A 20,257-nucleotide genomic window follows, 5' to 3' on the forward strand; every position below is an offset into this window, starting at 1 on the left:
GTAAGTGCTACTAAAGTGCTGCTACACAAGAACCCGTAGCTCAATTATATAAAGACATGCAACTGCTACAAAAACAGTTCAATTATATTCGGTAAAAGCACTTTAATTGACATTTTGACATTTCATTTTGTCACTTTGACAATTTACATTTTTTTTATAAACACAAACTCTTTTGACCATCTTATATTTTTGTATTGTTATTTGTCTTTGTTTCGAACCTAATTTAGGATTTCTTAAAGCAAGGCTCTCCAGAGCCCTAAGGGCAAAAGAATATTGTACTGGACAGAGTCAGAAAATTTGATAATCTTGTCTGGTCCATGAACTGCGAGGTAGAGAAATATGAAAGAGATCTGGTATGCATGTCACAGTGCTCTAAGCAGGGCAGCTATCTGTTTAGCCTTCTGATTTATGTCTATTATCTATGGTGCAATAATTGATTTTGGTGTGTATACTACCATTCTCCTAGGATCAACACCAATCTATTTCTGGGGGGAGGGACTAAATTAAGACATTTGAGGAGTGAATTGAAATTATCCATTAAAATTTCATTTAAAAGAATTTAAAGTCACTAACAAAGTACGGCCTATCTCCAGTGAGCACGGTAGATACTTTATTAAAAGGGTCACTATAAAAAATCGTCGCTTAATAGGTTGCTAGCTACCGCTGCAATTTTGATTATTGCTTTAAAACTTAACAGGTTAAGTTTACACTTAACCTGTTAAGTGTTAAACTTAACAGGTTAGTACAGATCCTGTCGTTCTGAATTTATGCCATTGGCAAAAAATCAGCTGACCAGTAGCCAGTGAATAAACAAAACAAATTTGTTTCGAAATTTCATCTCGTGTGAAAAAAGGACAAGTTACAAACTGTCTTCTGTCATTCACTGACAATTGCCTGTCATCTAAAAAAGATAGTTCATTAACGTTTATTAAAGGGTATATACTGATGAATATTTTACTTAGATCATCTACAGAGGTGGAGCTTCATTTTATTACTTGTCTTTTTGTTGAAAATTTTGAGACAGGATGATTTGCCATGATCTTTGGCGCACTTACCCCTCCCAACGACCCCCGTTTTGAAAGGTATACATTTGAAGAATTCAAATCAATTTGATCCCACTTTGCCACTACTGAAACGACTTAAATACTATAGATGTTGTCTAAAAGTTAAGTTATTGGACTTGCACCTTTTTGTCTTATTAACCCTCTGTGTAATTCTGGGTAGAGAAAAAAGAACAAAACTCCATCTGAGCCATTGACGGTTATTAATGGGGTACTGAGTGTACTGAGTGTTACTTGAGTGCTGTGGAATAGATTACCCTAAGTGTTGTGGAATAGGGTATTTGATCTGTTGTGGAATAGATTAGTATAGGTTGCGGAACACATTACTTTGAGTGTCCTGTAATAGATTATTCTGAGTGTTATGAAACAGATTATCCTGAGTTTTGTGCATTATAAAGCTATTGAACAGATTACCATTGAACAGAGTATTGTGGAACAGATTACCTTGATTGTCAATGAACAGATTATCCCGGGTTTTGTGCATTATAGAGCTATTGAACAGATTACCATTGAACAGAGTATTGTGGAACAGATTACCTTGATTGTCAATGAACAGATTATCCCGAGTTTTGTGCATTATAGAGCTATTGAACAGATTACCATTGAACAGAGTATTGTGGAACAGATTACCTTGATTGTCAATGAACAGATTATCCCGAGTTTTGTGCATTATAGAGCTATTGAACAGATTACCATTGAACAGAGTATTGTGGAACAGATTACCTTGATTGTCAATGAACAGATTATCCCGAGTTTTGTGCATTATAGAGCTATTGAACAGATTACCATTGAACAGAGTATTGTGGAACAGATTACCTTGATTGTCAATGAATAGATTATCTTGAGTTTTTTGGAATAGACTACTCTAAGCGTTATTGGTTAGGTCTTTGACTAAAAAAAAAAAAAAAAAAAAATGGAAATAGCCAATTATGATCCCATTCTCGCATTTGGAAAAGATTTTGGGGCTCATTTAACCGAGTTCAAAACAGTGTTAAGGCGATCTATTTTATCAGGTTTGCTTCCAAAAAGTACTGTTTCACAGTCTTTAAACCGATCAAAACCAGTCAACACTTTGTAATAATAAATACAGTGCAAATTAAACAATACAAGGAAAATTTTAACCCCAGAAACAAGCTTGTACAGAACGAAGTAAATAAACAAGTCAAGGTTCTAAAAGCACACAAAAGAAAATTCTTTTTGTTGAAAATATTTATTTTCAAAACTCCATTGATTTTTGAATTAAAATCAAGTTGCTATCAAGCCATGGTCAATTCGAAAAAAAGCTAAGGTAGATAGTCTGAGTCAGAGGAAAAGCTGGCAAAAGCCTTTTTCAAGATTGTATAAAAACGATGTCATTTCACTTGTAGATAGATAGTCTATCATCCATCCATCCTAGGGCAGAACTAAGGTAGATAATCATATAACTGAGGGATCAGTGAGATTTTTTGGTTGACTTATGACGGGCAATACCCACTGGACTTGTATATAAAACGGGGGCGGGGTCAATTTGCTTGGACTCACAGGCGAACAAGTGACCTAATCCTAATAGGCTTGCTTACTTAGAGACTCAGGCGGACTACCGTGGCATGACCCGGTGGTATATGGGCGTTGACCAGGGGTATTTTCCGAGGAAGGATTTTCCAAGGGGGTATTTTCTGCGGGGGAGCATTTTCCAGGGGAGAGGGTAAACGCCGGCCACCCGAAAACCGTATCACTGAGCGGGCCTTACACGCGGCGGGCGAGTTGATAGTCTTAAACATTTTGAAAGCACAGATCAAAATCATACAGGCTAGCTACACAACTAAAACTGAGCACAGTTGTTCCTGAGACATGCTGTTACACGACACAGTCGCTCGTTGCGGTATGCGTGCGAACTACAAGTGTCTATTAGAAAATGATCTTGATTTGAAAAAAATTATTTCAAAGCTTTATAGGGATATTTCAAGCCAAGGTGAATTTTTATTATTATCTACTACTGATAAAGTACCCTTTCTAGATAGCAAAAAAGCTCTATTTTTGGTCGTTCTTTGCCGCAAAACAAACAAATGTTAGCCAGATACTAGCCAAAAATTTCTTGAGTGAAAATTGTGAGACAACCGTTTGAATTGGGATTTCCATCTGTTTAAACTGTGTATAAAGCTTCTCAGTCTTTGTGGATTACCTTTTTTAAAGGCGGTGGTGTATTCGTCTCTAAAGCGATTCTCCCTGCTCTCTCATTTAATACACCACTAAGAAGTAATTTAATACGTTTAATGCTACCGTTAATGACACCATTACTGGTAAATTAAGAAAGTGCTGATAGTCCCCTGGCCTGAGTGTAGTTTCTTTTGTAGGCCCACTATTAAATGGCTGATTTTTTTTGTTATTTGATATGAAAGTTATTATTTTATTTAATACAAAAATATCATGGCTGTGGCACTGGTTGCTGGAGGGGATCATTTTCACGAAAAATTTCTCTGGTCTTATCCTTTGGTGGTATTATGAAGCGTAAATTTCGACTTAAGTTTATATTTTATTTTCAATTTTATATTCAGCTGAAAAAAGAACTTATCAGAAAAAACAAACGTTTCTATTGAAACACGAATAAAAACAATTAGGCTTTTAACATAAAAAGGATATCGCATTAACCGTTTTATACATATTTTTGATAAATTTTATTTATTCAACAATCTACAAACAAAAACAATTTGATTCACCCAAAACAAAACAGTTGACGTGGGGTTAATCAGGTGAAAAAAAATACATATGACATAATTTAAATTCACTATAATAAGAATGAAAGAAAGAAAGAAAGAAGAAAAAAAAATGTATAGAAATAAATAAATAACAATAACAATAATACTACTACAGGGACAGCAACTGTACACCCTGTTCATGCTGTGGAGCCACACTCACCAACCAATAGACAATTACAATTTAATGTAAATTGGATCAAATCAAATCTCCTCAAAAAAAAACTAAAATTCATAGTTACTAAATAATCTTTTTTTCTGTTTCCTTTTAAAATTACTAAAATTTTTCATCTACTTCATTTCATTTTCCAAATTATTTCATGATTTTATAACCTTCATCACAAAAGACCCGGTCGACAATACAGGTGGAGCATAATAATCATCCATTCCCCTAATATTATGGTTATGTATATTCCAGCGACTACAAAAATAAACCATTTAAACACACCAACAGCAGCTTTATATCATACTTAATGTTAGTTCATGCCACCTTCATATATTATATGCTGTAGGCTATCCATGGATAATAATTCGATGTCTTCGAAAATACAAGGAAAGTGCTCTTAGTGGGGTTCACCTTTAGCTGATTCACTCTCAGCCATCCTGAAATTTCGTTAATCTATTCTCTTACACTCTCTAGAAACCACCTCTCTGACTTTCCAATCACCACTAAAGAAGCATCGTCAGCAAACATAGGCACTGTAGCCGCACTATCCTTTTTGAGGATCTCCCTCATTGTTGTTTCCAGTTTACTTACAGACAGTAGAAGATCATTCACAAAAATAAGAACAAATAAGGGCCCAAGTGCCGAACCTTGTGGAACTCCGCACTCAATACACTTTTCTTCAGATCCTATATTATCAATTTGAATATATTGTTTTATACAAGACAAAAAAAGAACGTAAAAACGAAAGGACTGGACCCCTAATCATATAAGTTTCATAGTTCATTAACAAAATATCATGAGTAACCGTATTAAAAACCTTTATAATGTCTAAAAACTCAATAGCCAATTTAAGTCCGTTATCTAACGCCATATTAATAATACTAGTCAAACATATATTTGCTTGATCAGTATTACGGTCTTGACGGAATCCAAATTATATGGGAGTAAATATTCTCTGGCCTTACCGGTACTGATACATTCTCACGGAAAAGCATTTTTCCAGTGTCCTAGACATAATGGGTAAAATCACTATAGGTCTATAGTTTTCAACTTCACCAGTATTCCCTCCTTTATGTACTGGTATAACTTTTGCTGATTTAAAACAACTCTGAGACGCTCCCTCTTTTGAACATTGATTAATTAATGAAACAAAAAGTTGATGCAATCACTTCCCAAAAACGTTTTTATTGCTCTAATTGAAACAATATCAGAGCCACCAGCCTAACTTTTCTTACAATCAATGATTTTTCGAACCTCAGATTCTTCAACTGGGAGCAGATTTAAAGAGATTTTCAGCTCCTTAGGAAGGTAACTTCGAGAAGCCTTTTCCCCTGGTTTGTATATAATCAACTCTTTCACTCTCTGTCCAACTGTCGAAAAATAGTTAGCATACTCTTCACAAATTCCTCTTGATTAGTAAGACGAGTTCCACCCTTACGGAATATTTCCTCACGAATTTCTCTAGACGGTTGTCCTAAAGTTTTTCTAATCCCATTCCATGTTTTTGATGGACTTCCAGATGTTTTTTCAAATTCTATTTATAATAATCTTTTCTAGTCTTTTGCAAGAGTCTGTCTAGGGCATTACGATAATTCTTATAAATTCGCGCATTCCTATAGCAAGGATGGCGTACCTTTTCCTCATACAAATCATTGATTGATTATTTATTGATTTTAGTAAACTTGGAGCAATCCAAGGCTTTTTTGAAGTTTTCCTTCTATCTTTCTTAAAATTCTTTGAAATTTTTTCCTGGTATTGCTGAATTATTTGGTAAAAGACTCCAAGCTTAAAATCAATATCTGCAAAGTCTGAATGTTCTGTATTCTGATCTTTATTGGCTAGCTCAATTTTACCTTTCAGAAGAGCATCTTTATCAAGTACCATCCTGAGCTTCAGGTTTTTCTTCTTTGCGGAATTTTTATTATCGACACTTACCGAGTAACTTGCAAATGCACCAAAATAATCAGAACTGTCAAACAGTTCGTGGTAACGAACTGTAAGTAAGGAGCGACCCGGCTCAATGGTAACCGAAAGTCTAAAAAACGGAATTTTGATGCCAATAGATACATAAAAAGAATGAGATTTTAATTGTGATTTCAAATATATACGTCTCATCAAGTTTATCCTTACGTATCAAAAGTTACGCGCCTGAGAAAATTTGGCTTATTTTCGAAAAAAGGAAAAAAGACCCCCTAAAAATTATAGAACCTTAATGAAAATCACACTATCATATTCAGCGTATCAGAGAACCCTTCTGTAGAGGTTTCAAGCTCCTATTTACAAAAATGTGGAAGAAAGATCACGGATGCAAGTTTATTTGTTTTTTTTTCCCAGGGGTAATCGTATTGACCCAGTGGTCCTAGAATATTGTAGGAGGACCCATTGGAACGGAAATTATAAGTTCTAGTGCCCTTTTTAAGTGACCAAAAAAATGGAGGGCAACTAGGCCCCCTCCCACGCTCACTTTTTCCCAAAGTCACCCGATCAAACATCAAATCCCGATCGAAAAACACCCGAGCCATTTTGTTTAGCATGGTCGAAAATGTGATAACTATGTCTTTTAGGATGACTTAATCCCCGAAGCCCCCCGGGGGAGTGCTGAAAGTTATGAATTTTACCCAATGTTAACATATAGCATGGGTTATTGGGAAGTATACAGACGTTTTCAGGGGAATTTTTTTCTGGTAGTGGGGGGTCGGAGTGGGTTTGGGGTTATATGAGAGGATCTTTTCACGAAGCAAGTTTTCATGGGGGAAGGGACATTGCTATGAAGGGGTGTCAGACTCCCCAGCATTATTTTGAAAAAAAATCAGAAATTAAATATAAAGAAACAAGTTTTTCAATTGAAAGTAAGGAGCAACATCAAAACTTAAAACGAACAGAAAATATTAACTATATGATTGGGTTCACCCCCTATTCAATACCTCGTTCTTTAAGCAGAAGATTTTTTATCAATTTCATAAGAGCTATTTATTCTAATGCCCAGCCAGTGTGACTATGGGTTCATTTATAGACAATTGGAAAAAAATTCAAAGTTTGGCATAAAGAACGAGGCATTTACTAGGGGGCAAACCCACTAATATACGTATTAAAAATGTATGAAAAATATATAAAAACGATCAGAAATTAAATAAAAAAAACAAGTTTTTTAAACTGAAAGTAAGGAACGACGTTAAAACTTAAAACGAACAGAAATTATTCCGTACATGAAATGGGCTGTCCCCTCCTCAGTGCCTCGCTCTTTACGCTAAAGTTTTTTATTGTTTAAAAAAAATACAGTTGTGTGAAAGTCAAACTTTAGCGTAAAGAGCGAGGCGCTGAGGAGGGGACAGCCCAAACTTCACTTATAAGAATGATCGGACTACCAGATATATAATTTGAAGTCTAGATGTCATCGATAACATCCCAAGTGTTTTAATTCTAAGTCTTTGAGGTCTGTATCCCGAGGATTTCCCCTCCCCATCCTCTGGACAAACCTGGCTAACCTAAATAAATACTATTTGATGGTGCAGGAGATGGCTTAACTGTACATTCCTTTAATTGCCATGTTTAGTGATTTTTTTTAGTCTTAGTTAGTTTATTTTATGGGTTTTTAGTCTAGATTTTTGAGGCTATTGCACTTTTTAACACTTAAGTTATTTGCTATTCTATGTATTTCCCTCTTTTTGGAGCTAAAGGCCCACCGGAAACATTGAATTGAAATACATGTCATACTCTCTTGCTATTATTGCCCTTATGCCAATGCTCTTTACTAAAAATAGCGAAACTTCTTTGAATTTTCCTTAGTTGTCTGAATGCCTTGGATATACTGGTACATTTTTGAATATAACCCCTTGATTTTCTTCATTGAAAATCAAATTTTACTATTTTCAACAGCCAGAACTTGCTATTTTTAATCGAAAAACTATTATAATTGTTTATATTTTTCAAGTCAAGAATGGGAACACAAACATCAGTCCAATATATTCACCTATTATTTCGATATTATTGACGCTATTACATTCTTCTTTGTTTAAAAGTCTTGATACTTTTTAATTTTTCTTGGATATACTGGTACACTTTAGCATGTAGCACCTTGGATTCATTTTGACGGTGAATTGCTGACGTTTTTGCCAACCAGAAAGATTATATATCTGACAGAATAACTATTTTGCATTCTTTCTTTTTTTCGGATTTGAAGAGGGACTATGAACAATACTCAGAAACATTCGTTTCACTCTCACCCCGATGTTCTCTCTTTAAAAATTTCCATTTTTTTGGATTTCTAATTCGCGTCAATCAAGGGCAATATCCTGGATTCCTTCGGGGGGGGGGGGGGTGATGGGTTGAACCAAAATAAACTTTAAGAAGTGCGTCCGAAATTTGTTACTCTTTAACGAGTCGGATAAAAATTTCGAGAGGGGTTTAAACCCGGAACCCCTCCCCCTTGGACATGGCCGTGGCCTCAATGCCATGGGTATACTGGTATACTTTAGTGTGTTACCCCTTGATTTTCTAGCGAAGATGAAATGTCGCTATTGTCAACTGCCGGAAAGTTTATATATCTGACAGAAAATCAACTGCTCGCACCACATGAAAATAAAAACCTTACAACAGTTGGATGATGGTTCTCGCCTGCTGGTTATGAAAACAAAAATACCAACCGATATATTTTTACTTTGGCACTTGAACAGACCTTCACTGTGATAACATTTCGAGCGGAAATTCTAATCTAGAGTTTCTTAAGTAAGTAAAACATATACATACTCAAAGAACCATTCATGTTTTGTTTTAGGCGGTGACCGCTGGTAAGATCTCTATTAATAAAATGTTAATAAACTCATTTTGTAATAGCCTATTTTGTAACAGCCGCTAATAATTTCAGATTGAAGAATGGATCTCTTTTTTACTAAGCCCTTTAGGCCTCTTAATTGGAGGAGGTTTAGTAGGGCTAGTAGCATGTCTTAATTGGCAAATATAATTGGCAAATAATGGTAATAAGGATCCTGTTCGGGTAATAAAGTGAATAACGTTAATAAGGCTAAAATAGAACACCGTTCTATTTTTCTTGTTCGACTTAGTATTGAAGTAAGACTGAACACAGGTTCAAACAAACAAATAAAGTTGGTGAAATGTGAACAAAAAGTTGACAGCCATGGCTAATAGGGGGAAAAACCCAAGACAGACAGGCTGCGTGAGAGGCAAAGCTGGCAGAAGCCTTTTTCAGAATTGTATAAAAATGACGTCATTCCACTTCTTGATAGAAAGTTTATCATCCATCCATCCTAGGGCAGAACTACGGTTGACAGGCATGGAGTAAGGGTCATTCAAATAGTCTATCAGCTCTGTGAGCCATTTGAAGGCAATTGGAGACCCCAAATAAAATGTTTTCTAAACATTTATTACTGACCGTGTTCACAGGACTTATTCGCAATTGGCCAACCGAGATGGTTCATTTTGTATGATCTTTGTCTAATGGGGAAGCCCCCGTTTTTCAATGCTCTAATAACTGGAAAAGGAAATATTTGTAATATAATTCGCTTTCAATGGAGCGCCAATGACGCAGTAGGTTTCAGACTTTTTAAAGTTAGGGAAGGGGGCAGTAGCCAAATTCTTGTTTGTAGTGAAACTATATCTGTTTTGAATTGTCTTCGAAAGAAATAATAAAATAAAACTGAATATTTGATATATAAATATATTAATTGCTGAAACCTCATCAGTTCAAAATTTATTTTTACTGTATTTTTATTTTTAATATTGTAATAATTACGTAAGAGAATATTTGTAATATAGTTCATTTTCAGCAAAGCGCAAATGACACAGTAGGTTTTAGACTTTCAAACAGTTCGTGGAAATGAACTATAAGTAAGGAGCGACCCGGCTCAATAGTAACCAAAACTCTAAAAACCGGAATTTTGATACCAATAGATACGTTAATAGAATCAGATTTTTAGTCTGATTTCATAATATAAGTTTCATTAAGTTTAGTCTTACCCATCAAAAGTTACGTACCTGAGAAAATTTGCCTTATTTTCGAGAAAAGGGGGAAACAACCCCTAAAAATCATGGAACCTTAATAAAAATCATACCTTCAGATTCAGTGTATCAGAGAACCCTACTAAAGAAGTTTCAAGCTCATATCTACAAAAATGTGGAATTTTGTATTTTTTGCCAGAAGAAAGATCACGGATGCGTGTTTATTTGTTTGTTATTGGTTAATGGGAAGTATACAAACGTTTCGGTTACGGAGGAGGATCCTTCCAAGGAGGATGTTTCCTTGGGGGAAGGGACATTTCTATGAAGGGGGTGCCGGATTTTCCAGCACTGTTTAAAAAGCGATCAGAAATTAAATAAAAAAAAAAGTTTTTTCAACTGAAAGTAAGGAGCAACATTATAACTTAATAAACGGAAATTATTACGTATATGAGGGGGTTCGCCCCCTAGCCAATAACTGGCCTTAGTGTTTCAGGGATTTGTGATTTGAACACAATTCGAAATTAGCGTAAAGGACGAGGTATTGACAAAACTCCCTAATATACGTAATAAAAACATACAAATATAGAAGATCGTTGCGTAACTTAATTCGTAAGTTACGTCAGAACAAAATTTCGAGAAAGCCATTTAGCCAAAACAAGTAAAATTAATATGCAAATTTCAATCTAATTATTCATGTACGGTGAGCCAAAATCAAAGCTACATTAATTCAAAAATGTTCAGAAATTAAATAAGAAAACAAGTTTTTTCTACTGAAAGTAAGGAACAACATAAAAGCTTAAAACGAACGTAAATTATTTTTTATATGAAAGGGGCTGTCCCCTCCTCAACGCCTCGCTCTTTACGCTAAAGCTTGACTGAGCAACTTTTAGTGACTTTTGACTTTTACGCCAAAGTTGACAAGTAAAATTAATATGCAAATTTCATTCTAATTATTCATGTACGGTGAGCCAAAATCAAAGCTGCATTAATTCAAAAACGTTCAGAAATTAAAACTTAAAAAAAAACATTAAAACTTAAAAGTCAAAAGTCGCTAAAGTTGGACTGAGGAGGGGGCAGCTCTGGCTCACCGTACTTGAATAATTAAAACAATTTTGCAAAATAATTTTACTTTTATTTGGTTAAATGGCTTTCTCAGAAGTTGTTTACTTTTACTTATGAACGTTTTTATTAATAATAAATATACGTAACTTACGAATTTACTTACGGAACGAACTTCTATATTCATATACTTTTAATATATTTTAAAGTTTTACTCGCAATAAGATTTATTTATTCATTTATATTAGTACCTGTTGTATGTTTACTTTGCGATGATTGTTTATTTACTTTCTATTCGTTTTGAGTTTCATTTATATTTCAATAGTAAAGATTTTTGTTCGTTTTAAGTTTTATCTGCATATTCAATTTAAGCTTTACTCGTTGTAAGATTTACTTATTCATTAATATTAGTACCTGTTGTATGTTTTTTTGCTATGATTGCTTATTTCATTTTTTATTCCTTTTGGGTTTCATTTCTTCTATAATAGTAATTTCTTGTCGTTTTGAGTTTGAATTATTGTAGGTTTTTATTACTTCTGATGGCCTTTACTTTCCTTTGAAAAACTTCTTTTTCGGAAAGCTTTTTTTAAATAAATTCTGTTCATTTTCGTTGACAAAGTTAAAAGTTTTTCAAAGCTCCCTGTTCCCAATAGTTTTTTTCTTTAATGTTCAGATATTCAAATATTTAAAATACATGATAGTATTCCAGTGATGTTATACATCAAAGGAAACGCTATAGCGTTGCCTGTAGTAAAGGCCATACGGCTCCAATGTTTTATTATTATTATTTTTTTTTCCAGAGGCACTTCATATGGAAGGGGTCGTCGTAGAAACTTCAAAGGGGGCTCAATCGATTGGAAATCGAGAGCTTTAGTGCCCTTTTTAATAGTCGAAAGTGATTGGAGGGCAACTAGCCCCCCCACGCCCATTATTTCCCGAAACACATCCAATCAAAACTGAAAACTATATGTGTCTTGAACAGTCTTGGAAAGTATAAACAACATCAAATAGAATATTTGATGTATAATGATACTAATTGTTGAAAGATCCATCAGTTCAAGAATTTATTTCACTGTAATTGTATTTTTGTTTTCAATACTGTAAGAACTGGAAAAGAAAATATTTTTAATATAATCCGTTTTCAGTTAAGTTCAACTGCTTGATCTGTCTTTCGGTTTTGATTCACAGTTAGGATAATGAGCCGTATCCAATCACTTGTTTTTTATGAAACTATATCCGTCTTTAGCAACTTTAAAAATAACTAATAATTGAACTGAATATTTGATGTATAATGAAATTAATTGATGAAAGCTCATCAGTTTGCTGAAAGCTCATCAGTTCAAAATGATACTATAATTTTAATGTTTATTTTCAATATCAAGTACAAAAGAAAATATTTGTCATAAAATTGGTTTTCAATAAAGCGCCAATGACCCAGTAGGTTTAGTCTTTTAGAGTGAGAGAAGGGGGTGATACCCAAACTCTTGTTTGTAGTGATTTTTGTTCGTTTCAAGCTTGATTGGCATATTCAATTTAAGTTTCACTCGTTTTAAGATTTATTTATTAATTTACATTAATATCTATTGTATGTTTGTTTTGCATTGATTGTTTATTTAATTTCTGTTCGTTTTAAGTTTATTTACATTTCAATAGGCAAATATTTTTTTTCGTTTTAAGCTTGATATTCATATTCAATAAGCATTACTCGCTTTAAGATCTATTTATTCATTTATATTATTACTTGTTGTATGTCTTTGCTATGATTGTTTATTTAATTTCTATTCGTTTTGGGTTTCATTTATTCTTTAATAGTAATTTCTGGTGGTTTTGAGTTTGAATTTTAAAAGGTATTTGTATCTGCAGAGCTTAAGTTTAAAATGGACTTTACTATTCTTTGAAAAACTTATTTTTCGGAAAGTCTTTTTTTTTAATTAATTGCATAAAAGGTTAATACCCTTAGTCTTTTCGAACGCAACCATGATCAAACAATCCTGCAGGTTAAAAATGGGAAAATCGGATAATTTACAGTAGAGAGGGGTCAGGAGGCCCCATGTGGCACTCCTGCTGCCACCTACAACTTTTTTTTAACACCATATATTGGCACGAGAACCACGTGGTTTATGGTTTTTGTCAATGAGAATTTGAAAAACAGGAATTTTGTCACATAATTTATGTCTGTTTTTATGGTTTTTGTCAGTGAGAATTTGAAAAACATGAACTATGTCACATTTTTGTATGTTTTTATGGTTTTTGTCAGTGAGAATTTGAAAAAACAGGAACTTTCTCACTGAGAAAACCATAAACCACGTGATGCTGTCACGAGTCAGAACACCTGTGCTGTCGACCTCAATTCACCTATCGTGAATCAGTAATTCCGCTTAGAAACAACAAATTAATTTCCCCTTTCTTGACAAATCAATCAATCAATGACATCATCTGTCAGACTTTAACATTTTCGCCTAGAATCATTTCTCCAGGAATAGATCCAAATCATTAATGTCTTTGCCTCGGGAACAGTTCTACTGGTCGAACTCCAAAGGATATTAATAACCAAAGGCCATGGAAACAATTAGGCAAGAAACATCTTAGCGATGAATTGTTTTAGCGCGCGAAAAGGTTTCATATTAATTTGAAATGCGTTAGCGCAGAGATGCCAATAACAAAGGAACACGCTGAATTTACGTTTAGGGATTATTTGGGCGAAACCGTTTTAGACAGGTTATGGAACTATTTCGGCGAAACAGATAGAGACATTTTAAAAGAAGATTTTTGAAGAGATTTTAGAAGAGAATTTGAGTGTGGTCGTTATAATACACAAGTTTCATTTGAACAGTGTTGTGAGGTCCTCTACCCCAACCCCAAAGGGTTCCGATCCCCTTCCCCCCACCCCGCCGGACGCGCCCCGTGCTCAAAGCGGGGGGCCGGGGGCAAAGGGGCTGCCCCCGGGCCCCCATGCGCCCCCGGCCCCCAACTGCCCCCCCCCCGGACACTCAAAGGCCCCCCAAGCTCCCAAAGGGCCACTGGCACCCCAAAGGCCCACCCAGACCCCCAAAGGCCCTCCACCGGTCCCCAACTGCCCCGCCGGACCCCCAAAGGCCCTCCGTGTGCCCCCAAGGCCCAGCCTGTGCCCCCAAGGCCCGCCCCCGGTCCCCAACGGCCCATCGAGCTCCCAAAGGACCAACGGGGTCCCAAAGGCCCACCCAGACCCCCAAATGCCATCCCCAGAACCCCCAAGCCCCAAACCCCGGCCCCCAAGGGACCCCCGCCCAACCAAAGGCACCACGAACCCCCATGACACCCCCCAACCAAAAAGGCACTACCCCACCCCCCCGCTTTTGTTAATGTGTGTTTTCTGAAACCTATGATTCGGGATGTGTAGTTTGCTACTTCAGGCTTTTCTGAGCTAAGGTTTGCTAGTATTTCGTAGGTGAATGTTGTCTGAAACCAATAGTTTGGGATGTGTAGTTTGCTATTTCAGGCTTTTCTGAGCTAAGGTTTTCTAGTATTTCGTAGGTGAATGTTGTCTGAAACCAATAGTTTGGGATATTTAGTTTGCTATTTTTGACTTTTCTGAGCTGGATTTCTTAGTCTTTCGTAGGTGTGTGTTGACTTAAACCGTTGATTTGGGATATGTAATTTGCTATTTCCGACTTTTCATAACCGGATTTCTTAGTCTTTCTTAGGTTTGTGGTGTCTGAAACCTATGATGTGGGATGTGTAGTTTGCTATTTTCGACTTTTCTGAGCTGGATTTCTTAGCCTTTCATAGGTATGCGTTGTCAGAAAATTATGATTTGGGATGTATAGTTTGCTATTTCAGGCTTTTCTGAGCTAAGGTTTTCTAGTATTTCGTAGGTGAATGTTGTCTGAAACCAATACTTTGGGATGAATAGTTTGCTATTTTTGACTTTTCTGAGCTAGGTTTCTTAGTCTTTCGTTGGTGTGTGTTGACTGAAACCGATGATTTGGGATATGTAGTTTGCTATTTTTGACTTTTCTGAGTTGGATTTCTTAGTCTTTCATAGGTGTGTGTTGTATGAAACCTATGATTTGGGATGGGTGTATTGCTACTTTTGACTTTTCTGAGCTGGATTTCTTAGCCTTTCATAGGTGTTTGTTGTCTGAAACCTATAGTTTGGGATGACTAGTTTGCTATTTTTGACTTTTCTGAGCTAGGTTTCTTAGCCGTTCATAGGCTACGTACGCGCGCGTACGTAGGCTAACCTAGCCCAACCTAACTTAGCCTAACCTAACTTAATCTAACCTATCCTAACCTAACTTAACCTAACCTAACTTAATCTAACCTAACCTAACTTAACCTAACCTAACTTAATCCAACCTAACCAAACCTAACCTATATGCGCGCGTACGTAGGCTAACCTAACCTAATCTAACTTAATCTAACCTAACAATATTTTTTCTGATTTTGTGTGTTTTCGCAAGAAAATAGCTTGTCTTTAGCAAACTTAGCCATAGCTAGTTGAAACTCTGCATATATATCTTCATTTCAACCGAATTGAGGAGGTACTAGAGGAACATTGAACATTTTTTTTCTGATTTTGTGTGTTTTCGCAAGAAAATAGCTTGTCTTTAGCAAACTTAGCCATAGCTAGTTGAAACTCTGCATAAATATCTTCATATAAGCCAAATTGTTTAGGTACGAAAGTAACATTGAACATTTTTTCTGGTTTTGTGTGTTTTCGCAAGAAATAGGTACTAACGGAACATTGAACATTTTTTCTGAGTGTGTGTGTTTTTGCAAGAAAATAGCTTGTCTTTAGTAAACTTAGCCATAGCTAGTTGAAACTCTGCATAAATATCTTCATTTTTAGTCTAATTGTGTAGGTACTAGAGGAACATTGAACTAACCACTCGGCCAACCTGACTTGTAAACAATTCCTGATCATATTCATATTGTAATTCAGTTTCTTTCTGTGTGTGTCGTCTCTTAGTGTGTGTTGTCCCTGTGTGTTAGTCGTCTCTCTCTGTGTGTGTGTGTGCGCACGTAACCTCGTCTAATGTGAATTTCAACCATTCAGGCTGGTGGACTATGACCCCTATTCTGAGCTAGTGAATTTCCACCATTCAGGCTGGTGGACTAAGACCCTAATTTTGAGCTAGTGAATCTCCACGATTCAGGTTGGTGGACTGAGACCCCAATATTGAGCTAGTGGGTTTCCACCATTCGGGCTGGTGGACTAAGACCCCAATTTTCCAACTCTTGCATTTCATGACAGAAATTCAAAATGAACTTCGAAAAATCAAGAGAATGTAACTGTGAGAAGGTAAAGCACAGCAAGTCACTACTGAAATATTCCAACTCTTGAATTTCACTATAGAAATTCATGTGTGTGTGTGTGTGTGTGTGTGTGTGTGTGTGTGTGTGTGTGTGTGTGTGTGTGTGTGTGTGTGTGTGTGTGTGTGTGTGTGTGTGTGTGTGTGTGTGTGTGTGTGTGTGTGTGTGTGTGTGTGTGTGTGTGTGTGTGTGTGTGTGTGTGTGTGTGTGTGTGTGTGTGTGTGTGTGTGTGTGTGTGTGTGTGTGTGTGTGTGTGTGTGTGTGTGTGTGTGTGTGTGTGTGTGTGTGTGTGTGTGTGTGTGTGTGTGTGTGTGTGTGTGTGTGTGTGTGTGTGTGTGTGTGTGTGTGTGTGTGTGTGTGTGTGTGTGTGTGTGTGTGTGTGTGTGTGTGTGTGTGTGTGTGTGTGTGTGTGTGTGTGTGTGTGTGTGTGTGTGTGTGTGTGTGTGTGTGTGTGTGTGTGTGTGTGTGTGTGTGTGTGTGTGTGTGTGTGTGTGTGTGTGTGTGTGTGTGTGTGTGTGTGTGTGTGTGTGTGTGTGTGTGTGTGTGTGTGTGTGTGTGTGTGTGTGTGTGTGTGTGTGTGTGTGTGTGTGTGTGTGTGTGTGTGTGTGTGTGTGTGTGTGTGTGTGTGTGTGTGTGTGTGTGTGTGTGTGTGTGTGTGTGTGTGTGTGTGTGTGTGTGTGTGTGTGTGTGTGTGTGTGTGTGTGTGTGTGTGTGTGTGTGTGTGTGTGTGTGTGTGTGTGTGTGTGTGTGTGTGTGTGTGTTGTGTGTGTGTGTGTGAGTTTTGCGTGTGTGTGTGTGTGTGTGTGTGTGTGTGTGTGTAAGTTTTGTGTGTGTGTGTGTTTTTGTGTGTGTGTAAGTTTTTGCGTGTGTGTAAGTTTTTGTGTGCATGTAAGTTTTTATGTGCATGTAAGTTTTCGTGTGCATATGTAGTTTTGTGTGTGTGTGTGTGTGTGTGTGTGTGTGTGTGTGTGTGTGTGTGTGTGTGTGTGTGTGTGTGTGTGTGTGTGTGTGTGTGTGTGTGTGTGTGTGTGTTTGTGTGTGTGTGTAAGTTTTGCGTGTGTGTGTAAGTTTTCGTGTGTGTGTGTGTGTGTGTAAGTTTCGTGTGTGTGTGTAAGTTTGTGTGTGCGTGTAAGTTTTTGCGCGTGTGTGTAAGTTTTTGTGTGCATGTAAGTTTTTATGTGCATGTAAGTTTTCGTGTGCATATGTAGGTTTTTTTTTTTTTTTTTGTGTGTGTGTGTTTGTGTGTGCGTTTTTGTGTGTGTGTGTGTGTTTGATTTTTGGTGTTTTTATTTGTTGTTGTGTTTGTTTTTTTTGTCTTTTGTGTATGTTTATTTGAGTGTTTGTGTACGTATTTTTTCGTGTGTGTGTGTGTGTGTGTGTAAGTTTTTGTGTGTGTGTGTGTGTGTGTAATTGTGTTTTTGTGTTCATTTTAGATCGAGTTTATGTAAGTTTTTGTGTGTGTGTGTGGGTTTTTAATATTTTTAGATTGTTAGTTTTTGTGTGTGTGTGTGTATTTTTTTTAGTGTTTGTGTAAGTTTTTGTGTGTGTGTGTGTGTAAGTTTTGTGTGTCTAAGATTTTGTGTGTGTAAGTTTTGACGTGTGTGTGTAAGTTTTCGTGTGTGTGTGTATAAGATTTTGTCTGCATGTAAGTTTTCGTGTGCATGTGTAAGTTTTTGTGTGTGTGTGTGTGTGTGTGTGTGTGTAAGTATTTGTGTGTGTGTGTTAGTTTTTGCGTGTGTGTGTAAGTTTTTGTGTGTGTGTGTGTTAGTTTTTGTGTGTGTGTGTAATTTTGTTTGATTGTGTGTGTTATTTTTTGTGTGTGTGTGTAAGTTTTTGTGTGTCTAAGCTATTGCGTGTGGATATAAGTTTTTGTGTGTGTTGTGTGTGTGTGTGTGTGTGTGTGTGTGTGTGTGTGTGTGTGTGTGTGTGTGTGTGTGTAAGTTTTTGTGTGTGTGTGTGTGTGTGTGTGTGTAAGTTTGTGTGTGTGTGTGTGTGTGTGTGTAAGTTTTTGTGTGTGTCAGTGTTGGCGTGTGTGTGTTAGTTTTCGTGTGTGTGTGTGTATGTTTTGTGTCTGTGTGTGTGTCATTTTTTGTTCGTGTGTGTGTGTGTGTAAGTTTGTGTGTTCATGTGTAAGTTTTTGTGTATGTGTGTGTGTGTGAGTGTGTGTAAGTTTTAGTGTGTGTGTAAGTTTTTGCGTGTGTGTGTGTGAGTTTTTTGTGTTCATGTGTAAGTTTTTGTGTATGTGTTTGTGTGTGTGTGTGTATGTTTTTGTGTGTGTGTTAGTTTTGGCGTGTGTGTGTGTGAGTTTTTGTGTGTTTGTTTGTTTGTGTTTTTTTTTTTTTTTTTTTTTGTTTTTTTGGGTGCGTTTTTTTGTATGTGTTCGTGTGTGTGTGTGTGTGTGTAAGTTTTTGTTTGCATGTGTAAGTTTTTGTGTGTGTAAGTTTTGTCGTGTGTGTGTAAGTTTTCGTTTGTGTGTGTTTAATTTTTTTGAGTGTGTGTGTGTGTAAGTTTTTTTGAGTGTGTGTGTGATTTTTTTTGTTTTATTTTTTTAGTTTTTTTGTGTGTGTGTGTCTGTGTGTGTGTGTGTAATTTTTTGTATGTGTGTCATTTTTGGAGTGTGTGTGTGAGTTTTCTTGTGTTTGTGTGTGTATGTTTTGTGTGTGTGTGTGTGTGTGTAAGTTTTTGTGTGAATTTAATTTTTTGTGTGCATGTAAGTTTTCGTGTGCATGTGTAAGTTTTTGTGTGCTTCCCAAATCATAATTTTCTGAAAGGACACACCTATGAAAGGCTAAGAAATCTAGCTTAGAAAAGTCAAAAATAGCAAATTAACCATCCCAAATCATCGGTTTCAGTCAACACACACCTACGAATGGCTATGAAATCCTGCTCAGAAAAGTCAAAAATATCAACCCACACACCCCCAAATCATAGGTTTCAGACATCAAACACCTACGAAAGACTAAGAAATCCGGTTATGAAAAGTCAGAAATAGCAAATTACATATCCCAAATCATAGGTTTCAGACAGCACTCACCTATGAACGGCTAAGAAACCTAGCTCAGAAAAGCCAAAAATAGCAAACTAGTCATCCCAAACTATATGTTTCAGACAACAAACACCTATAAAAGGCTAAGAAATCCAGCTCAGAAAAGTCAAAAGTAGCAATCCACCCACCCCAAATCATAGGTTTCAGACACTACACACCTATGAGAGACTAAGAAATCCAACTCAGAAAAGCCTGAAATAGCAACCAACACATCCCAAATCATAGTTTTCTGACACCACACACCTAGGAAAGTCTAAGAAATCCGGATATGAAAAGTCGGAAATAGCAAATTACACATCCCAAACTATTGGTTTCAGACAACATTCACCTACGAAATACTAGAAAACCTTAGCTCAGAAAAGCCTGAAATAGCATACTACACATCCCAATTCATATTGTTCTGACAACGCATACCTATGAAAGGCTAAGAAACCTAGCTCAGAAAAGTCGAAAATAGCAAACTACACATCCCAAATAATAGGTTTCAGACACTACACACCTATGAAAGACTAAGAAATCCAACTCAGAAAAGCCCGAAATAGTAATTTCCATATCCCAAATCATAAGTTTCAGACAGCATTCACCTACGAAATACTAAGAAACCTTAGCTCAGAAAAGTCTGAAATAGCCAACTACTCATCCCAAACTCGAAGTTTCAGACAACAAACACCTATGAGTGACTAAGAATCCTAGCTCTGAAAAGTCCAAAAAGCAAACTACACCTCCCAAATCATAATTTTTTGAAAGGACACACATATGATAGGCTAAGAAATCTAGCTCAGAAAAGTCAAAAATAGCAAATTAACCATCCCAAATCATAGGTTTCAGACAACACAAACCTACGAATGGCTAAGAAATCCAGCTCAGAAAAGTCAAAATATAGCAACCCACACATCCCAAAACATAGGTTTCAGACACCACACACCTACGAAAGACTAAGAAA

At 36.4% G+C, this 20,257-nt stretch overlaps 1 protein-coding gene across 1 annotated transcript in view; it reads right to left on the reverse strand.

Annotated features, from left to right (window-relative positions):
* Nucleotides 1-20,257, reverse strand: part of LOC148946695 (uncharacterized) — a 95,860-nt gene that overhangs the window by 24,791 nt on the left and 50,812 nt on the right. The gene's annotated exons all lie outside the window — the stretch shown is intronic.

This window comes from Artemia sp. Qi Xiang Cuo, chromosome 11 (genome assembly GCF_049724085.1).
Source record: "Artemia sp. Qi Xiang Cuo chromosome 11, ASM4972408v1, whole genome shotgun sequence".
Lineage (NCBI taxonomy): Eukaryota > Metazoa > Arthropoda > Branchiopoda > Anostraca > Artemiidae > Artemia > Artemia sp. Qi Xiang Cuo.